This window comes from Tachypleus tridentatus, chromosome 10, assembly GCF_004210375.1.
Source record: "Tachypleus tridentatus isolate NWPU-2018 chromosome 10, ASM421037v1, whole genome shotgun sequence".
NCBI classification, from domain to species: domain Eukaryota; kingdom Metazoa; phylum Arthropoda; class Merostomata; order Xiphosura; family Limulidae; genus Tachypleus; species Tachypleus tridentatus.
In genome coordinates, this window is record NC_134834.1 from 165,759,417 (window position 1) to 165,774,705 (window position 15,289).

At 34.2% G+C, this 15,289-nt stretch overlaps 1 pseudogene across 1 annotated transcript in view; it reads right to left on the bottom strand.

Annotated features, from left to right (window-relative positions):
• The window catches only part of LOC143230851 (potassium channel subfamily T member 2-like), a 90,572-nt pseudogene that overhangs the window by 41,115 nt on the left and 34,168 nt on the right, over positions 1 to 15,289 (bottom strand). Inside the window, exons 10-15 of the transcript XR_013016649.1 lie at positions 11,593 to 11,687; positions 7,983 to 8,166; positions 5,289 to 5,453; positions 3,092 to 3,228; positions 2,264 to 2,327; positions 1,625 to 1,733 (exon numbers count right to left, since the gene is read on the bottom strand). The product of XR_013016649.1 is annotated as a potassium channel subfamily T member 2-like (transcript). The remainder of the gene's footprint in view (positions 1 to 1,624; positions 1,734 to 2,263; positions 2,328 to 3,091; positions 3,229 to 5,288; positions 5,454 to 7,982; positions 8,167 to 11,592; positions 11,688 to 15,289) is intronic.

Here is a 15,289-nt window from a genome sequence, read left to right on the forward strand (position 1 = left end):
AGTAGAGATAATGATGTGTTTACAGGAAATCTGGCTAAGTTGAAGATGATTTTAATATTTTTATGACAACTATATTTAAAAAGTTCAAAAGTAAGTTTGTTTGTTTTGAATTTCGCGCAAAGCTTCACTAGAGCTATTTGCGCTAGTCGTCCCTAATTCAGCAGTGTAAGACTAGATGGAAGTTGGCTAGTCATCACCACCCATCGTCAACTCTTGAGCTACTCTTTTACCAGCGAATAGTGGGATTGACCGTTACATTATAACGCCATCACGGCTGAAAGAGCCTCACAGAAGTTATTAGAGACTATTAGTGTAGAAAGTTTATTTGTATCTTACGGTATTAAAGTAATTGCACTGTTTAGTTTACAATAACTTCACTACAGAAAATTATTGCTGTGCAGTTTCTTCACTGTGGTAAACTCCTTTTCCTGGCCCCGTCGCGCCAAACATGCTCGCCCTCCCAGCCGTGGGGGCGTTATAATGTTACGGTCAATCCCACTTTTCGTTGGTAAAAGAGTAGCCCAAGAGTTGGCGGTGGGTGATGATGACTAGCTGCCTTCCCTCTAGTCTTACACTGCTAAATTAGGGACGGCTAGCACAGATAGCCCTCGAGTAGCTTTGTGCGAAATTCCAAAACAAACAAACAAACAAAACCTTTTCCTGGTGTCTAGAAGTTGTTGTCATGGTAATAATATACGTGTTAATCATAACAATATAGCGTTCTACGTTTATGAGTTAAGAAACGTTTGTTACGTTTATGAGCATACTTTACTAAACATGCTCGCCGTCCCAGCCGTGGGGTGTATAATATGACGGTCAATCCCAACGTTGGTTGTTCCTAGCTGCCTTCCCTCTAGTCTTACACTGCTAAAATAGCACAGATAGCCCTCGAGTAGCTTTGTGCGAAATTCCCAAACAAACAAACAAACTGTTTCCAATAAGTTGATGTTTTCTAACGTTTGTGGTTATATTTTGGTTCATTTGTTTTGCTTGCATTATGTTCTGTTTAAAACCTTCCTTTGTTATAGTAAAATTTGGTGATAAGTGTGTTCATTTATCACACATATGGTGACGTTAATCTCAGTTGATATCATCTATCTATACATTATTAAAATAAACAGGTTATTCAAAATGTCCATACTTCAATCATGTTGGAATCACCACCTCTTTGAAAACGAACTATAGAGGAAGACACCCATCCTATAACAAAACTAATATGAAACTAAGCACCTAATTTCAAATCACATTCCGCAGGTATTTTCATAGGAATAGATAATTTGCGACGAGCCTGTGAATGCTGGAAGTACTTTTTATCTAGACGGAAATTTTTATCATACTGTGCTCGTTTGGAGCAAAGTCTCTTACATAATAATCCGTGATGACGAGAAAACCCACTTGTAGAGAATATTATATTCTGGTATGGGTAGAGAATCTGACGATGACTGAAGAAGGTCGAAACGTTGTTCGCTCCTCTACCAGTGCTTTCTCTACCCATACCAGCCGTTTTTAAATATATAAAAGTCTCTTACACTCCAAGACTTGATCAACTAGTATGAAACCAAACACCACAATTCAAAAACATGCCATATATATATTATATATATACAGAGATTTTTCGACGAACCTGCAAATGCTACATGTACTTTATTTTCTGGACGGAAGATTTGGACATACTGTGGCACGTTTGGAGCAAAGTCCCTCACAGCCCAAGACCTGAGGATGGTGTGCTGGTCCTGATGAAATATGCATTAAAAATTTATTAACCAAAATAATACAGGATAAAAAACGTTTTGCTGATCCAATTAACTTCTTTTAATATTATAAAAAACAAAATCATAATTAAAAAAAAAACTTGGTAATTTGAACCATTTCAAGACGAAGATCTTTCTTCAGAGGTAGAAGGAAAACTATCCTTTCAGAAAAGTGGATTTTCGAATTCCTTGTTTTGTGGCTCATAAATATTTTTATACGATTATTTTGTTTCAAGTGAAAGCACGAAGATTCTCAATATTCTTAATTTTTACTGAAAATTAAGTAGTTTTGTGATCCATAAATTTCAACAGAAATAAGGTGTTTCGATATTTAGTTTCATTTTATTAAAGTAGGAATTGGTTTACGTCTCTATTTTTCATTTATTTCGACAAGCAACGTTGATTTGTGATTAAAGAATAACTTCTTATTGTTTGTGGTAATTCTTTTCTTTTTACATTCTTTTATTAATGTCGGAATTTGTCTGGATAAAAAAAGCGTAGTGAAACTATACCGCTGCGCTCCGGTCAGCGTAGTTCCTTCCAGTAAGAATAAAACAGGCTTCTGCTGCATTCATCCTGTAACATAAGACGGATTATAATTAATTATTACTATTATTCCTTAAAGTCTGTATATTATTATAATTAGAAACACATTATTCATTAAAGTCTGTATATTATTATAATTAGAAACACATTATTCCTTAAAGCCTGTATATTTTGTTATTATAAATAATTATTCCTTAAAGTCCGTATATCATTATAATTAGAAACACATTATTCCTTTGAGTACGGAAAGGCTTTCCAGTCTCCCCTAACAATTTATTATCTCTTAATCTTTCTTGAAAACTGCTATACTAAAGTCCAGAACGTATAGTAAAGGGTATTGTCTATTTACCAGTATAAAATAATGTATTAAAAGTTGATGAGCTACACCAATAATATATAAAAGTGGATTACTTTTCTCTTTACTCAGGTTAATAACGTTGAAAACCAGCTTAATGGTGCTTAGGACAAATTGGTAGCCAAAAATGTCGTGAAAAGAGGCTTAGAACATTATTTGAACTTTAAACAATCGCTCAGATTACTTTTTAACTAAACAGGAAATGGGATATAATAGTAATCTCTGGTTCTAAAAATTATGAATGACTAGAGTCATCATGCATCAATGCCACAAAAATGCGACGTTAGAAATAACCTGCTTCTAATAATCTTTCGTATCGCAGAGAAATATTTCATCATTTCCGTTTTATTTGATCGCGTAAGCGGAGAGTTTAGGAGAATGATCTATGTTTCACATATATCGAGTGAGGAAAGCATGTAGAGAAGGCTAAATAACTCACCTAGCTCGTGTGAGGTCCGCATCTTTAAGGGCAGAGCCCTGAATAAAGATTACTCTTTGAGCCCACATGGGGACTTGTAAAATCATCTTCGTAGTAGTATCTGGTTCACAAGGTGAAAGAAGTACTACAAAGTAATCCTGAAATAGTTTATTAACATCTAATCATGAGAAGTATAAGTAAAGTAAATACATTTATGAGCAAAAGCTTTGCATAATGTTACCACAGACTATATGTGTGTATTATTTGACAGATTGTTTAGGCAGAGTATTCATGATGAAACTTTGTAGAATGGACAGCAACTGTCTGTTGTGGAGACACAAGTGTAGAGAACTACGTTTCGAAAGTCTTTTGCCTTTCGTTTTTGGACTTAAAGACGAAATGCAGAAGACTTTCAAAACGTTGTCCTCTACACTCGTGTCTCCTCAATAGGCGGTTGCCGTCCATTCTATAAAGTTTCGTCATATATGTATATATATCATGAGGACCACTGTCGAAATATAATTGCTTTAACACACGGATGTAAACATATATATCTTAGATCTACGATCGCGTTTATTCTGACAACAAATCATTTGATTCATTAGCATCATTGGAGCAAAAGAAGGAATGAAAATAAATGCTTGATATTAAATTAGATCAGTTTTACTTCTAGGGAAGGGGTGACTTTTTAATTGTTTGTTTTGATGAGGATTTGATTTGATTTTTATGAGGATTTTAGCATATTCAAGGACATTATTGTTAAATACAAAAGTCACTGTACACACACTACAAACGTTAGTATTTGAAAACAGTAAAATATTCAACGAAAAAGGCTAAAACAATATATGTATAAAGTACTGTACAGACTTCTTAAGTAATTAAAATATATTAATTTTATTTCTGACTCCATTATATTTATTTTTGAATTAACCGCGTTCGTAGAATGAAAGACATGTTAAGTGACGATTCAAATAAAGTTGCTTTTAATGAAACATAGCATGAAGTTTCAAACGTGTGGTATTTTTAGGTCAGCTGAAAATAGTTTTGAGCTATATCGGATAAGTTCAATAAACAGGATATTTGAACGAGATATGGTTATTAGAGAGCAGTGTTGAATGTATAGTGACTGAATCTAGGTTAAGGAGTAAGCTGGCTAAAATCATGGTGTAAGATACTGTAAACAAAATCTTTGTTGGACACAAAGAAAAACACAATATGTGTACTTGATTTACAATGGGTCATCACTTTGTTTTTCTATTGGATTTCTGTCATACACACTCGATGGTAGCCACATCAGTATTAACTAAATGTGATGTTTCTAGTTATTTAAAAGAAAACCCTGTAATTACTTAGCTCGATTTCGATACCACGTAACTGGTCATATTCTCATTTCACAAAGGTGGAACTGAAACCTTAAGATATTACTTGTATAACCAAGAATAGACATTGCTTTAACCTTTCACAAGGTCGCATATGCCTGTCATCAGATATTATCTAATTTTAAGAAAGTCAAAGAAATAAAGGTATTTTGAAGCAAGATCAACATAACTACTTTCATTGAGCACTATTTATGTAGAAACCTGCACATATTCTAAATAAAAGGCTGAACCGGTACAATCAATTTTAATGGTGCAGAAAGAAAGAAAATAAATCACCAAATAACATGTTTTTATACATCAGGGGAAACAGTTGTCTATGAAGAAGAAATACCTTTTGAAAGCGTTCGGGTTTGTGTTTTTCATTCTTTAACTTACGTGTTGTTTTTAACATCATGAACGTTTTTATGTATGTATTAACGTGTAAAATGAAAGTTTAATAGAAATAAATGAGCAAAACTTCAAGAATAACATCAACCTAGTGGTATGACTACGAACTTACAACGCTAGAATCCGGTTTTAGATACCCGTGGTGGGCAAAGCACAGATATCCCATTGTGTTGCTTTAAGTTAAATTTTTAAACAAATAAACAAATTAAACACTAAATGGATATAAGCAACTCTGTAAATCTGTAAGTCTTCGTGGTCGTAAGAAAACCGTTCGAATTCATTCATGAAATAATAATACATTGGTTTGAATCGCAATCGTGAATTCGGTGCAAAGGTGTTCAGGATGTTTGGTGTACACTATGAATTTCGATGGAAGGGATTCCCACTAGCCAGTGCTTTTTACAATAGTTTCGTGAAATGCAAGAGAATTTCCACCTTTTCGTGTACCTGACCTGTAAAAGAGGGTGGGCGTAGAACTCGTTCAAGAAGTCCATGATGGTGTCTGCTCGAAGTGTCGTGCTACATACGACCACGTGTCTCTCGTTCTGAGCCCGATGCATACTGTAAGTTCCGCCCAGCTTCTGTCGTTCCATCCACGTATAAGCTAATTGTTCGAACTGTCAACAATATGAAAAGAAATACACACTAATCATAAGAGTATGACGAGAGAAAAAAAAATAGATAGCCTTAGAGCTATATTATAAATCCACAACACACAATAAAATATGCACTTTATTATTGTTCGAACGGTCAACACATGCGAAAAGAAATACACACCAATCATATGGGTTTGGTTTGTTTTGAATTTCGCACAAAGCTACACGAGGGCTATCTATGCTAGCCGTCTCTAATTTAGTAGTGTAAGACTAAAGGGAAAGCAGCTAGTCATCACCACCCAAAGCTAACTCTTGGGCTACTCTTTTACAAACAAATAGTAGGATTGACCATCACATTATAACGCGCACAGCTGAAAGAGCGAAAATGTTTGGTGTGACGAGGATTCAAATCCGCGACCCTCGGATTATGAGTCGAGTGGCTTATCCACCTAGCCATGCCAGGCCTGTCATTTGGATACGACGAGAAAAAAAAAGGAAAAAAAAAAAAGAGTTATATTTTAAATCCATAATACTCAATAAAATATACACTTTTTTATTTTCCAAAACAAAATAATGTTCAGATTGAAAACTACAAATAGAAATTATACATCTATTTTTACATTTTATACATTTTTATATTATTTGAGAGTTTCACGAGAATTAACTATTAGTCAATAACTTTGATAAAGACGTTTTACTTTAAATTTACTGCCAGTGGATTACGCAAAACATGTAACTGTTATAAAGAATAACATAATTGTTCTGTTATTTAAAATTCGTGCTGTGAATCAAAGGTACATTATTATTGTTGTTTTGTTTTTCACAAACTGTAGGGTTAGTTTTTGTTCCTTGAAGTTAAGCACAAAGCTACATAATGGGCTATCTGTACTCTGTCCACCACCGGTATCAAAACCCTGATTTTAGCGTTGTATATCCGCAGACATACTGATGTACCACTAGGGTAGAGTTAGTTGGAACAACACTGAGGTGTTTATTGATATAATGACAGCTGAAGAATGTATACGTGTTTCTTGAAGTAGTTATAACTAGTTCATATGTGGTCAGTTACCTTGGAAATACACGTAAATATGGTGTATTTAGTTGTGCTATGTTCACAGCCTGAAACATTCTATCAAATTTTAACTGCTTAGAAAGGCTCCAACTTCGAACGATATAACGTATTCAAGTAACTGGAACAGACTCGTGTATGTAGTTTACCAAAATTGTGTATACATATATCTGATATCTGCCATACTTTATATACTCATTACAGAAAGATATGTTTTTAATTTCTGTGGAAAATGTAGAATGGAACCAATTAAATCCGGTTTCAGCTTAAGTTCATGCTATGAGTCTTACGATCAATGGCATGAATCGGCCACGGATTTATCTACTGTTTCATGGTATATGTGTACTGTATGTAACATCACACTGAGTGTGATATTACATTAGGATTTCCACAGTGAGAAGAAATACTTCCGGGTTTCTGTGATTCATCTCGTGCTTGGTCAACTGTAAAGAGAATAGGGAAGGTGAAACATTTGTTTGAGGTTTCAAAGAAGAAAGATTTGTTTGAGGTTTCAAAGAAGAAAGATTTGTTTGAGGTTTCAAAGAAGAAAGATTTGTTTTAGAATTTCTATCTTTGTTACTTTACTTAACAGTCTATGTTAAGTGGACTTTATATTTACTTGCTGTACGTTTTTAGTTCAATAATCTAGTTCAAACTCAGTTTGGAGTCAAATTGAGTTTTATCCAATTTCCCTTTTGAAATGCACTTTGATTTTTCTAATACATAAAATGATTAATTTCGACTCAGTTTCAATCTGTTTATTCATAATTGCATGATTCCGTTTGAATATACCGCACTCATTTCTATTTTCTATTGCCAATAAAGTCTTTGTTCTTATTTTTGCTTCATAGCGTCTTTTTTGTTTCTATTTAACTGCCTAATGTCCTCCTGTAGGATAGCGGACTTAATAAAACCTTAAAATGATGGGTTCGAGTCTCTTTGGTAGACAAAGCAAACAGCCCAGTATAGCTTTGCTTTAATAAAACAAAACACAAAAAAACGCCCAAGAAACACGACACTGCTTGTTTATTTTTGAATTTCGCACAAAGCTACTCGAAGGCTATCTGTGCTAGCCGTCCCTAACTTAGCAGTATAAGACTAAAGGGAAGGCAGCTAGTCATTACCATCCACCGCCAACTCTTGTGCTACTCTTTTACCAACGAATAGTGGGATTGATCGTCACATTATAACGTCCCAACGGCTGAAAGAGCGAGTATGTTTGGTGTGACGGGGATTCGAACCCGCGACCCTTGGATTACGATTCGAGTGCCTAAACCACCTTGTCATGCCGGACCGTTTTCATTTTTATGCGCTTTTTTAAACGCATGAAACGTTTGGAGCATTGAATATATAATTAGTACATTAGTAAATAGATTTTGCAATTTCTAAACGATATTTCAAATGCAAAAGATCGTGCACGTGTTTATCCTGAGAGTTTCTTAGACTAGCAATAAAGGTTCAAATCTTTGGATACAACGTACCTGTGTTGGTAGAACAATTAAGGCAACACAGATCATAATCACCATGAACAGCTGAGACGGAAAGCAGTCGGGTCGATAATCACCATATCCTACCGTAGAGAAAGTCACCACAACAAAATAAAGACTTTCAAAGAGATTAACATGAAGGCTTCCCGCTCTTTGGAAGTGCTGGTAACCACAGACGCTACAAAATATCACAAAATAGGCAGAATGAGAACAAACCAAAGATAAATATCGCCGCTCTATAAAAATAAAGAACAAAAATCGTAGTATTGATACCTACAATTGAGAATAAGTAAATTACCATTAACTCTTCCAACTGTTACCCGAGCACAATGAACATATTATTGACATCTAAAGCTGGTAAGATAAATAAAAGATGTTGTTTGAAGTAAATAACAGTTAAGGTACAGTCGTTATGATATCATATACCTTTCTTACTGCGTGTATGGAAGCTTCTTGTGGGATGTACAGACAACGTGATTTACAGAGTGACTATAAGTTCAATGTTAGGGTTTGAAACAGCCTGCAGGATGTGTTCTTACGCAGAGTATCATAGTAAGGATATCGAACTATTTTTTTCGAAACGACACTAAAGGATTCTGCACTTACAAATTATTTTGGTATATAAATGGTAATTTTTACTTAGCTTTGTCTTCTTATACCAAAGCTGCCAATAGAAATCCCAATTCCATTCTATACTTGTGCCGTAATTAAAAATAATTTTACTTTTTTGTTCAATTAGTTGGTGGTATACAAGTTTCAATCGTTGACCACATCTGAGGTTATTCAATGAATTTTCACCAGGAAAGAAAATTCTAAAAATACAAATAAATTGAAAGGAGCAACAGTTATGTGTGATTAACAGTGGAAGGTACAACACAATCTTAGGTTCCAAACAATGGATAACATCGTCAAATCTACACCATCAATACTGACGGAACAGAGACAAAATAAAATATTGGTCACACACAACTTTGGTGTTAGCATATTTGTCAGAGAATGCTTAGAGATAGGAAATGTATTCAGACATACAAAGTCAGAGTGTTCCCAAACATCAAGATAAACTGTTATAAATCTGCTGTACACCACTAAAAGCTTCCTACAGGATCCATCTATGGTATAATCTATGCCAAGAATGCGCCACGCCGAAAAGATCATCTGGATAGAAAATTTGAGACATTGCTTTTCACATTATCTTTTGTACAATTAGGCACGTTCAGGAAGATAATCTTTGTGTGACTATGAATTCCAAAAATTTTTTTGCACTGGAGTTCGTGTCAAGGCAAATGTTCAACTGACGCAAACTAGACAAACTATGAGATTCACTTTACCTTTCATGGTAATGTGCATTTCTATTATTTTGTTTTTGTGACCAGTGAAAATTAATCAATCCTGGTATAACTGCTACTACGTTATTTAAACGTCGTCATGTAGTCTGTTTCTCCGCTGGTTCTGTCCTGGAACCATTATTACATAAGGATCGAAAATACATGGACTTATCACTATGTGGTGGCTGTACTAAATTTATCGTGACTATTTTCACACTTGTTTCTTGCCAAAACTCTAACAGTATAGGTACGTTAAGAGTACACTACCTGTGTGTAATTTTGGTGATGAATAGGTTTTCATCTACCTTTTTGATCATGCCTAGACACTACTATCCATTCTTCATCATATTTAAGGCAGGATGATGCTTCACCTCATATCCACCAACTACTTATGAGTATCTTGTGTGACGTCACGGTTCTAGCATTACTGTGAAGTTAGATGTAAGGAACATCGGTTGAAGCTCAGAAAGCAGCTGGATTTCGCTCAGTATCCTAAGTCATTAGAAATTAGTTCTAGTGAGTGGCTAACGTGTTACGTCCACCAGTTGGATACTACAAGATTTCCTGTTGCTATGAAAAGCTAAAATCCGATATAGGTGAAACAGGAGAAAAATAAAAAAAATATGTTTATCGTGTGTTTGAGAAAGGGATGTAATGGATAGACCAGAATTCAATGAAACGAAAAAAGAGAGAAAACCAAGAAATGAGAAAAAAGTCCGAATAAACCGAGACAGGCGAAAGAAGAAAGCATTATGCAGCCACTATGAAACAAAACCAATTTCTTAATCTATATGTTATTGGTGACCAGTTATAAATAGTAATATTTTATGTTACACTGGTGTGAGTTAATTCCTAATAGAAATAAGTGCAACAAAATGAAGTTGCTGAACATGAGAAAGGAAATAGACCATACAACACATCCAACCACCATCATGCCTGTCCATTATTCCTCCTTGACATCACCCCTGCTGAGGTCTCGTTGAAGAGCTTCATGAAGGTGCGGGTCCTCATGGTCTCTGATGTATGAAGCGAAAATATTTGGCCCTTATGTTATATATTTCGTCATACAGACAATTACAAACACCCATATCGACTTTCATCGTGTAAATTATCATCACTTGTTCACGATGTCAGTTACTTGTACTACTTACTAATTAAATTAATAATTGTTAATTAAAACACAAATACTAATATTAAAAATTACATTATTACTAAATAAATCCAGGATATTTCTCCTACCTAAAATAAAGAATATCATTATTAAGAAGAATTAACAATGTAAAGAACACATACATATATAGATATATGTACACACACACACACACACACATATATATATACACACTTATATATATATATATTACAGTTGCATGAATTTTATGGTTCGGTAACAACGGATGCGACAGTAATTTAAGTCAAAAGATAGGTCGTCCACTGGACAAGTTATCGAACTACAACTAGTCAAAAAATCAGATTGTCGACTATTGTGTCATGAGATGGATTTATTATTATATTTACATTTATTTAGAGAAACCCATGCATGTTTGTTTACATGTGCATGAATGAAGTTTATAACGCATGTAAGTAATTTGTTTCCGAAGGTACAAACTTAATCTTGATGAAATTTCGGAAAATAATTTTCTTCCTGAGTTAAATATAATGAAATGATATAAAACAATGGAGAATGAAAGTAAGTCGTGTTTGTGAAATATTGAATTTATATTCCGAAAATGAAACGAATAAGAAAATAATATAAAAATTATAAAATTTAACGTATTATAGATGGTTTTTTGAAAAAATAAAAATGGCGTAATAATCATTTATACAGTAAAAAGCTACAGTCTTACCAAATAGTTTAGCTAATTATTTTACTTCGATAGCCATAAACACTTGTCTAGCCTATTATCAGCAATACTACTGGTATATTAGAAATATTGGTATGTCAGCAAATTTGTCGGCAAGTGATAATAATGTCGACAAATGGGGTTGTCGCCAAATTGTCTGTCGACTAATAATGTTGTCGATGATTTGCCGCCGATTTGGCCATCGCCCAGTTGACCCTAAACCGAATTTTATAAAATACAACTCTGATACGAGGATCACAAAGAATCTTTCTAAAAAGAAGAAAAGTATTCAGTTTTAACATCTGCTAAATGAATTGATATTGCTCAGTGTTATGATACAAGTTTCTGATTCCTTCAAACGTTTTTAGTATGAATTAGAACGTGCAATCAACGCTTTGACATAAAACGTAAAATCCAGTCTAGCAAAGCTCTCACCTTGTGAAAATTAAACAGAGCAAAGTGACCGATAAAACCATCAACCGCTGAGACAGAGCTGACTGGGACTTTTGAAGGGCACGATGCAAGTCATTCTGAAACATTGAATACATTTATAAACAATAAGCAAACAAGAAATATCTGACACAGAAGAATAATATTGTGTCTTGAACTTTTATAACCTATAAATTCGAAATATTTATATATAATAATGAGAGTGTAACTCCAACTAACACGCGAGACTATCAACTACCTTACTAAATAGAAATGTTTGTAAACAATATTCATAGTAGTTACATTGTGTACAGCAAGATATTGTAATGTTTGACTCTAAATAGTGAACTAGAAACACATAAGAACAATCAAACGAAAAATAGATCCTGGAGAATAAGATATTATTGAGTTTTCAGCCACCTTTTCAAATATTTATGAAGAACTATCAAGACGTTATTAGATTTTACCAAGAGTATATTATGTCTCGAGCCAGTCAGCTATGGTAAACTTGTGAACAATAAAAACCTGAATATATCTGATATACGATGATACTCATTATATCCCTAGAGATGTTATCAAGTGGATCTTAGTTTTAATGTAAACATTTAGGATCTAAATACCTCGTGTCACGTGCACATATGTTCATTCACGCACCTAAATGTAAAACATTTTTTACAAAACATAGTTTTGTATCAGCTTTGAATGGAAGGGTTTCATAAACTTAGTAACTTTTGACAAGGTCATTATTTTATGTATTCTTCAAGTAAGTAAATCGTATTCCATAAGATAAATCTGAGGGATCCATTTTCAAAATATGGTAAAACTAACAAGTTAACTGCAGCTTTACCGTTATGGTGTATTGTATAAGATAAATAACATACACCCATGGTCGTGAACAAAACTTTACAAAGGAAACAACTGGTTAGGATTGTTGACAAAAAAAAAGTATTTCGTTTGAAGCTCGAAAACTGATTTTATAAATTCGTAATTTCATGAGTATACTTCAAACACAGATGTTTTCAATACTTTTTAAGTTACTGGACGGTTTAAGCATGTATTGATTGAACATAATTCTTTCCTTGAAGTAAAGAAAAGTTTAACCTTTAGTTCAGTTACAAATAGTAAGTGGTTTATATAACGTTAGTGTAGACGTGATCGAAGCCCAAACGACTGAAACGTTGCGACAGTGCAGTATTATGATAATATTCGTAATTAATCTTTGAGTGGTATTTTTACAATTTAATGCAAATTATGTTATCGACATTGGAGAAGGACAGTCTCTGCTAAGATTCTTAGTATTTCTACTGAAAGCACTCACTGGATGAAGAATAAAAACATCCGTTACTGAATGCTGATGTCTTTCTCATTCGTAACTCATGGTTATCACATCTCCTGTCTGAAACAGATGGGCAGTATATGTACTTTTTAAAACTCTTAGGTCTCTTCGATCTTATTTCTAAAATTCTTCTACGTTTGATTTACTGTCATAAACTCATGATCAAACGATTTACTGTCTGTAACTCGTGATGAGTTGATCTCTTTGAAAAAAAAACGTGTGATCAGTGTATTCTAAGTCTGGCGTTTATGATCAACTGACCTACTCTATGAAATTTATGGCCACTTTATCTCCGGTTATAGACTTTCAGTTTTCAATGATATTCTATCTGAAATTCACTGTTATCTGATACCTCTATTTTGACAAATTAAGATAACCAAATAGTATAAGACTCCTTAAACTGTGGTACGCCTACCACAACTGGTACGCGGAGCTAATGTGAGCAACATGCAAAAAAATGAGTGTAAAAGTTATAACATTTCTGAGAAGCTCAATCTGATCTTCTCAAGTACATATACACACTTCTTCAGCTCTTGCCAGTAAGTTCTTCCCTTCAAACTGACAAAACCACACTAAATATTTCCAGTTATAGAAGGAAAAAAACAGCCACATATTTTCCATTAAAAGGTGTTAAAATATAAATGTTTAGTATATTAAATTTTTCGATTTGTTTTAATTAGGTCTGGATTTGTACTTCAAAAAGCGGTAAACGAGCTAGAAAAGTTTGAGAACTGCTGATCTGATATATTGTCTGAAAACTTTGGTAAGTTGATCTAGTATAAAAACTTTCGCAAACTAATCACCTACTGCGTAGACTTTTTTGCTAGATTTTCGTGGTCAAGTAAAAACTAGCCTGACCAGTCAGTTGGTCTCTTATTTCTTGCAAAGGTTGGCTGATGTCATGTTTATCATCATACTTTTCTCAGCTGCTTTCCATACTAATATCTTGGCTGTGCTGCTTTCCAGCTCGACCGTTCGTCAAAATCTTGTGGTCAGTGATCTCATAACTGAAACTGCTCAGGTTCGTTGATATTTTGTCTGCATACAATCATCATGAGTTTCTTATGAAGGTGTTACGTTCCGCATCTTCAGACAGATTCAAACCAGTTCAGTCACTGGTAACGTTTAACTTACAATATTATACAATGTTCGTTGGTTGATTGTTTTATCTTCATTTCCACGAAAACAATTTCTCCGTCGAAGTTCTCTAAGATCTGTGGTTCAGTAGAGATGAGTTCTTCAAGTTTTTCGATATCGGGGGCCGTCTCACTAAACTGTCGATGACCACTGTGATGCAAGTGTAACAAAATTTATCATAGTTTTCGTGTAAACAATCAGTTGATTTTCGTCCGTTTTCGTGAAATTCCACAGACTAGTAAGATGGTTGTGACGGACAGATATAGATGCGTAGACGAATATTTAAGAAACACAGCAGAATAATATCTTGAAGACAACCCTAATCAATGTGCTATCAACTTGGGTGCTTAAAGGCATGTAAGTGTACCAGTGAATCACTACGGTTGACTACAGTTGAATTTCTGTTTATCTTATACTAATTAATGTTGTTTGTCCACAAACTTCTCCAAATTTTCAAAACTAGCAGTACCAAAATTGGCAGGTGAATTCGGAGCGACCCATATGGCATCATTTAATTGACGTTATAAGGGCTTTATAATGCGTTCGTAAAAATCATACATCATGATAGAATTCAAAAAGAAGGTTTGTAAGATTGCTGAAATCGAATCCGACATAGGATTTAGTGACCTTACTACCTATTAGTGTCAGGAGCGCCATATTTAAAACTGTTCAGATCATCGCTCACAAAATAGCCCAACTAATATTGGTGAATATGCTCAGATACCAGAGGCGAATGTCCTAAGGAGGTTTTTTGTTCAGGTACGGGCCCCTCTCCCTCAGAGTACCTATATGAATAAATAGAAAAACTAGATCTGTACTCTGAGTCCTCTGTGAATCATAAAGGGGTTTTGAACCCCACATTAAGTATTTTATGTTCGTACGTATAAAAATCAAAATGTGACAGTTCACCTACAGTGAGCAAAGATAACATGATCCATAACACAATAGTGCTAAGGAGAAGAAACTTGTTCCTAAAAGGAAGGAAAAAAGCTGAAATGATGATTACAGAATATACTATTAGTTTCTATACGTGGTTGTTAGATACCTTGTTGATTCTAAATCCGAATTTCGTATCGATTAATTACACACGTTAATCCTTTTAGTTTCTGTTTATTGCTAGCTGGTCAATGTCCGTAACGTGTTTTAGCAAATATTGGGCCAAAAAAGTAATTTTTACTTGGTTATTGATTGAACTTATGTTCGTAGCTAACTACTCTCTTCATTTAAAGC